Raw genomic sequence first — 8,042 nt, forward strand, 5'->3', positions numbered from 1 at the left:
TCTCCCTTGATAATTCGCTATGTTCCTTCCGTTGATGAATACACCAGTCATAGGCCCGTAGGGTTCGACGAGCGTCTTCGTAGATTTAAGATGCCGTTGACCCGGTGGGGGGATCGTTTGAAGGAATTTTATTTTTCGAACTTAGGAGATTACCTAGGTCGGTCCCGGATGGGCTCCGGCCCTCCGGAACCTATTCCCTTAGGTCCATCAGCTTACATAACGTCCAGCTGGTTCCGGCCCTCGGACAGTTATCTCGGAGATGACGCCGCCAGCATTAAAGTACAGGACTTTGCTAGGGCTGAATTAGGAAGTTCGGGTAGGAGTAGCTTATTTGTTATGTCTTGTATAAGCGGTTCCTCACGGACTTCTAACACTTGCTTATTTTGTGAATCAGGTATCTCCATGGATGCCATCCTGGACCAGCTTGCTGGAGTTCATACTCCCATGGCTCCTCCGGCTTTTACCTCCTCTCCCCCGGCACCTTCATTGAAGGTTTCTTCCAGCGCTCCCCCCGACACTATTGACTTAGTGGATGACGAGGAGGTGCTTCCGGGAGAAGGCCAAGGGAAGGGGTGGGACTTCTCGGAGGAAGCCGCTGAGGGTGCGGGAGAGCCTCGAGCCCTTCCGGAGGAAGCAGAGGAGGGCGAGGAGGAGCCTGAAGTGGCTCTGATTCGTAAGCGCAAGGGCAAGATGATTGCCCAGGATGAGCCGAAGAGGCCTCGGAGAGCCGACACTCCTGCCCATGGTCTGGACGGCGGGGTCTCCCCGATGGAGGAAAATCCTGCTCCTCCCCACATTGAGCTTACCCCGATTCCGGGGGACGAGGTGAGGCAGGAGCTTCGCATAGCCAAACACAACTATGCTATGGACGAGTACTCCCAGGGGTATGCCGAAGTGGAGGCCCTTAGGAGGATTCTGCGAGCTGAGGTTGAGGCGAGCATCAACCACCCGGAATACCAGGACCCGTGGGACCTTAATCAGGACCCCTTATCGGACTGGTTCCGTCGCTTCCTAGGGCCTACCTTGGCTCCTTTTGCCGCGGAGATGACTGGCGAGTTCGCTTCTCAGCTCACCCGTTGTGCGCCTAAGCGATTTGCCACTTGCGCTTCCCTGAACTCCATCTTCCAGGTCCAGGACCTCAGCCATTCTCTCACGGTGGTAAGTACTTTGCAATTTTTTGCGTTTCCTTTTATTGTTTGTATTTTACTTTCTCCTTTGAGAAATTCCTCCTTCTTATCCTTTCATTATGGTCCAGCTTGCTGCTGAGGCTGGTCGCCTCTCCAAGAACATCATAAACCATGGCTTCACTCTGTCCGACTTTGGGGACATGAATGATGTCAGGAAGGTCCTTCAGGACCTCACAGCGGAGAGGCAGATTTACCAGGAGGCTGCCGAGCGCCAGGAGGCAGCTGCCAAGGCCAAGGAAGAGGAGGCCAAACGGAGGGAGGCCCAGGCCGAGGCCATGATCCGGGACGAGGCCCAGCGGAGGGACAAGATGGAGGCCCATCATCAGGAGGAACTAAGGGCTCAAACCGAGGCTGCTGAGAAGGCCAGGCGAGACCTCCGGGAGGCCAGGGAGGCTTTGGATGAAACGGTCGCCAAAGTGAGATCTTTAGAGGAAACTCACCAGGCGGACATAGAGTCCAAGGCTGCTCTGGCTGCGGAGCTGAAGGAGCTGAGGGACTTCAAAGAACAATCCACCAGGAAGGCCAAGAGGGCCGAGCTCCTCTCTCCCGTTTCCTGTGCCCGGTGTCCGAAGCGCTTTGATGATGGCGTCTACATGGCTTGGTCCACCAATGATCAGAATATCAAGCTTACTTTTTATCCCAAACCCGAGGAAATGATAGCCAAATTCCGGGAAAAGAAGAAGAAGCTTGATGCTGCGCTAGAGGCGCGTATTGGACCTCGCATTCCTCCGCGGGCTGACTGAGCTGCCGTGCAACTGACCAAGATTCCACCCGTTTCTTTTATAACTCTTTTTTTTTTTGTTCGTACATATTTGCTGCTGCCTTAGAACAATTTACATATAGGTAGCAGCTTTCATTTGAAGGGGAGACAATTATATTTTAAGGCCTGTCCCCGGGCCGTTTATATGTATATGACCTGCCCTTTGGGCTAGGATATTTTTTTTATGCGATCTTTATTTGTCACACTTATATTTTTTAACCTGTCCTTCGGCTCAGGGTTTTTATTCTTATGCTTTTTATTTTTGTGCATACTCTTTGACCTGCCCTTTGGGTCAGGATATTTTACTTAGTTTGTTTTTTGTTTGTCCGTGCGGTATACCCTAGTACCCCCCTGAGTGGCATAGAAACTTTGTTTTTAAGGCACTCAGTTTTATTTAATATAGAGGAGGTATACATTTGGACGGTACAAACCCTTTGAACAAAATCTAAGTTTTAATTCGCTACTGGTAATATTTTCTGAGGTGATCGGCATTCCAGGCTCTTGGGACGGTGGTTCCGTCCATTCTTTTTAGTTTGTAAGTGCCAGAACCGATCTCGTCCTCGATCTCATATGGTCCCTCCCAATTTGGTCCAAGTACCCCCACTCCGGGTTCTTGGGTGGCTGGAAAAACCCTTCTTAGGACCATATCCCCAATAGCGAATTTTCTGTTTTTAACCTTGGAGTTAAAATACTTGGTCACCTTCTTTTGATAAGCAGCCATCCGTATTTGAGACTCATCCCGGAGTTCTTCGACTTGATCCAAAGCCTCTTGGAGCAGTGCCTGATTGGTGGCCGGATCATAAGTCGTCCTCCTGTGGGATGGGAATAATGTTTCCACCGGGACCATTGCTTCACAACCGTACGCCATTGAGAACGGCGAGTGACCGGTTGTGGTTCTGGGGGTCGTCCGGTAGGCCCACAATACCCTTGGCAATTCTTCAGGCCAGTTATTTTTACAGGCCAGCAGCTTCTTTTTCAAAGTGACCTTTAGGATTTTATTGACTGCTTCCGCCTGGCCGTTTGTTTGAGGCCGGGCTACCGCGGAGAAGCTTTTTACCACTCCGTGTTGGTTGCAAAAGTCAGTAAATTCCTCGCAATCGAATTGCTTTCCATTGTCTGAGACTATCTTGTGAGGCAAGCCGTATCGACACACTATGTTTTTGATAACAAAGTCCAATGCCTTCTTAGCAGTTATTGTCTTCATAGGCTCAGCCTCTGTCCACTTGGTGAAGTAGTCCACTGCTACTATTGCATACTTTACCCCTCCTTTTCCCGTAGGTAGAGACCCGATGAGATCTATTCCCCAGACCGCGAAGGGCCAGGGGCTGGTCATCAAAGTGATCTCATTTGGAGGAGCTCTCGGTATGTTCGCGTACCTTTGGCACGAGTCACACTTTTGGACATAGTCTATACAATCTTTTTTCATTGTTGGCCAGAAGTACCCTTGCCTCAATATTTTCTTTGAGAGGCTGGGTCCTCCCGTATGATCTCCACAGAACCCTTCATGGACCTCCAGCATGATTTGTCTAGCTTCAGGGTCCGATACACACCTTAAATAAGGCATGCTGAGTCCTCTCCGGTAGAGAATTTGGTCCATCATTACATAACGATGAGCCTGATACTGAATCTTTCGAGACAGTGCCCTCTCTTGGGGCAACTCACCTGTGGTTATGTATTTTATGATGGGGACCATCCAGCTGGGTTCTTGCCCAACCGTTAGTGTGGTCTCTTTTATTTTGATGCTTGGCTCTGCCAAGCGTTCCACTGGTACTACCCCCAGCTCTTCGATTTCACTGTCCGAGGCTAACTTAGCCAGACAGTCCGCATGAGCGTTCTTCTCTCGGGGGATTCTTTCTATCTTATAGTCCGTGAACTCGTGGAGCAGTTCTCGGACTATTGTTACGTACGCGGCCATCCGCTCGCCGCGAGTTTGGTATTCTCCGGATACCTGGTTTACGACCAGTTGAGAGTCACTGTAGACTTCCACTCTTTTGGCTCCCACAGCTTTGGCCAATTTCAGCCCTGCTATCAAGGCCTCATATTCGGCTTCATTGTTTGAAGCTGTGAAGTTGAATCGGAGTGCTGCCTGGAGCCGTAATCCAGTAGGTGATATCATAGCCACTCCGGCTCCCGAACCGTTTTCATTAGTAGCTCTGTCTACAAATACCCTCCAAGTGGGGATTGGTGGTACCGGCGTATCGGCTGTTGCCTCGGCTTCATTACATTCGGTGATGAAGTCTGCCAAGGCTTGGCCTTTTATGGAAATCCGGGGTACGTAATGTAAGTCGAATTGACTCAGCTCCATCGCCCACTTGAGGAGTCTTCCGGATGCTTCAGGCTTCTGGAGAACTTGCCGGAGCGGATGATTGGTCAAGATTTTGATCGGATGGGCTTGGAAGTATGGCCTCAGCTTCCTTGATGCCATCAGGAGGCAGAATACTAATTTTTCAATGACCGGGTACCTTGTCTCGGCCCCTATCATGCGCTTACTGACATAGTTCACGGGGTGCTGAGTTTTTTCTTCCTCCCGGACCAGGGCAGCGCTGACCGCGTGCTCGGAGACGGCCAAGTACAGGAACAAGTCTTCTCCAAGGACGGGTTTCGATAGGATAGGAGGTTTGGCCATGTGGTCTTTCAACCTCTTGAATGCCTCCTCGCATTCATCCGACCATTCGAACTTTTGGCATTTCTTCAGTATGTTGAAGAAGGGTATGCACTTGTCCGTGGAGCGTGAGATAAAGCGGCTCAGTGCGGCTACCTTTCCGGTCAAGCTCTGCACGTCCTTATGCTTCTTGGGGGATGGCATGTCCAGGAGAGCTTGGATTTTCTCCGGGTTTGCTTCGATTCCCCTTTGGCTGACTATGAAGCCCAGGAATTTTCCCGACTTGACCCCAAAAGTGCACTTTTTCGGGTTGAGCTTCATACCGTATCTCCGGACGACTTCGAAACATTCTTCTAAGTCGCTTGCATGGCTGTTGCATGCTTTGGATTTGACGAGCATGTCGTCTACATATACCTCCATGTTTCGTCCCAGGAGGCTTTTAAACATCCGGTTAACCATTCTTTGATAGGTTGCTCCGGCGTTTTTCAGTCCGAAAGGCATGACTAGGTAGCAGTATACCCCCTTATCGGTCCTGAAGCTAGTGCACTCCTGGTCTGCCGTATGCATTTTTATTTGGTTGTACCCAGCATAGGCATCCATGAAAGACAGCAGCTTAAATCCGGACGTGGCGTCCACCATCTGGTCGATCCTGGGTAGCGGGAAGCAGTCCTTTGGGCAGGCTTTGTTTAGATCTGTGAAATCTATACAAACTCGCCAAGTCCCATTCGGCTTGGGTACCAGGACCGGATTGGCCAGCCATTCCGGATAGTATACTTCGCGGATCATGCCATTGGACAAAAGTTTGTCCACCTCTTTCTCTAAGGCCTCGGCTTTCACCGAGTCGAGCGGGCGTCTCTTTTGCTGTACAGGGGGCATGTCCGGGTTGACATTGAGTACATGGGTGATGATATGAGGGCTTATGCCGGTCATGTCTTCTTGGCGCCATGCAAAGATGTCTATGGCGCCCTTCAGTGTTTTTACTATTTTTTCTTTTTCCTCCGGATCCAGGCTCTTCCCTATTCGGAGTACTTTAGTGGAGTCGTCGTCGCACACTGGTATTTCTTCGACGTCCTCCATTGGTTCCACGACCCTTTCGGATCCTATGCGAGGATCCAACTCATCCTCTTCAGCCTTCTCTATTCCAGGGGATTCCCGGAGCGTGAATACAGGTAGGTGAGTGGCAACATTGTAACATTGCCTGGCCTCTCCCTGATTTCCCCTCACAGTTCCGACTCCGGCTTCCTGGGTAGGGAATTTCAGGCACAGGTGTCGGATTGAAGTAATCGCACCAAAGTCCACTAGGGCCGGTCGGCCTAGGATCGCGTTGTAGGCTGTTGGACAGTCTACCACCACGAAGGTGCAATACTTAAATGTGCTCTGGGGGGTATCTGGGCACAGGGTAACCGGGAGCCTTACTTTTCCCATCGGGATTAGCGTCGTCCCGTTAAATCCCGTGAGCTGTGACCCACTAGGCGAGAGGTCTCGGTCGGTCAACCCTATCGCAGTGAAGGCTTCTTTGAAGAGCAAGTTCACGGAACTCCCATTGTCAATCAAGACCCTAGCCACCACTTTATTTGCGATGGGGGTCTCTATGACCAGCGGGTCGTGGTGAGGAAAACGCACCGTCTTGGCGTCTTCTTCTGTGAACGTTATGGGTTGGTCCATTAGCCGAGGCCTTTGGGCTGGGAGTTGAGTAACCTCCCACACCTCACTGTGTTTCGCGGCCTCGGCATATCTTTTTCGCTCCTTGCGAGTGTTTCCTCCGATATGGGGACCTCCGGAGATCATGGCTATCCGTCCATTAGGCCGGGGCAGTAGTTCGGGAATATGCTGGGTGTCACCTGCGGGAGCAGCTGGAGGCAATGCTCCTGCTGTACCCCCTGGCATTCCCGGAGGCATACCCCCGGCCACCTGCCCTAGATTAAGGTGGGGCAACCTATTTTTGATCCACTCATAGAGGTGGCCCAAGCGGATCAGATTCTCAATCTCGTCTTTGAGATTCTTACACTCATTGGTGCTATGACCAATGTCGTTGTGATACTCGCATCTTTTACTCGGATCTCTCCAGGAGCTATCTTTGTACAATGGCTGGGGTCTCCGGTAGTGCGTATTTTGCCTAGTGGCGAAGTACACACGTTCCTGAGAGTCCGTGAGCTCTGTGTACTGAGTGTATTGGGGTGTGTACCCCTTTTTCTGGCGCTTCTCTCCCGTTCGGGTGCTGCCCTTGGAGGACCTTTTGCTCCTCGACCCCTGGGTAGGGCCTGTCAAGCTAACAGTCGGGGCCGCCTGTGAAGGAGCTCGTCCATTCACCCCGGACGGGTTGCCGTAATGGGAAGATGCCGGTGCCAAAGCTTGGCCTTGGCTGTACCCGGGAGTAGCAGAGAATTGTATGCCACTTACTTGTGGAGTCGCGGTCGGGACAGTGCCCGAGGACGACACTCCGGGCATGTACCCTGCTATCCCGGTGGGATAGTAGCCTCCGTAAGCCACGATCTGGGCTTCTTCGAGGTTAATATATTTTTGGACTCTCTTCTGGAAGTCCTGAAGGCTAGCAGCGCCTTCTTGCTGCAACTCGTTCCAGAAGGGAGTCCCAGTGCGGATTCCTGCTTGGAGAAGCGCAAGCTGTTGTCCGTCATCGACCTTCTTGGTCTTCGAGGCTTCCTCTCGGAACCTCTTGATGTAATTCTTCAAGGTCTCGGTGGGCAGTTGCTTGATGTTGGTCAAGGCACTAACCTCCAAGTTAACCTTCCTGGCGGCGACAAACTGTCTCCGGAAGTTGGTTTGGAGTTTGTTCCAACAACCCACGGATCCTGGTTCCAGCTTTTTGAACCATTCCTCCGCTGATCCGCTCAGAGTGAGGGGGAAACACAAGCATTTGGCGTCATTGCTGACCCGCATGACTGTCATGACACGGTTGAACCGTGACAAGTGATCACCGGGGTCAGAGTTCCCAGTATATGCCGCCATTTCGGGCATCTTGAAGTTTTTGGGGAGCTCCGCCTCCAGGATGTGCTTGGCACATGGCTCCCGATCCTCACTGTCCGAGTCGGAGTCGTCTCCCTTCTGCCTCCGAGAGACTCGAGCAATATCTTTTCGAAGTATGGCAAGTTCCGCCATAATCCCTTCGTTTGCAGTACCCGAGGAGACCACGGGCCTGTATCTTTTTTGGTCAAGGTGATCCCGGAGGTCACCTTGATTCCCATTGATTTGATTTCTCAGATCAATGGGAGGACATCTCTGTCCTCTTCTTCCTCTACCCCCTGGTTCCTGGTGCACAGAAACGCTTTTCCGGTCCCCTCGATCCTGAGGGCCAAGACTCCCTCTTTGGGGCTTGCCCCTCTGCGGACCTTTCCCTTTAGGGAAATCTGAGCGGACCCTTCGCGGATCCTGCACCTTTTTCTTTCGCCCAGGGGTAGAAGTAGGGTTTTTTGTTTGATTTTCCTCAGCAGGGTGCCTTATAGGGCTAGGTTCCCTAGGTCTTTGCTGCTGGGAA

This window comes from Cannabis sativa, chromosome 2, assembly GCF_029168945.1.
Source record: "Cannabis sativa cultivar Pink pepper isolate KNU-18-1 chromosome 2, ASM2916894v1, whole genome shotgun sequence".
Classification (NCBI taxonomy): domain Eukaryota; kingdom Viridiplantae; phylum Streptophyta; class Magnoliopsida; order Rosales; family Cannabaceae; genus Cannabis; species Cannabis sativa.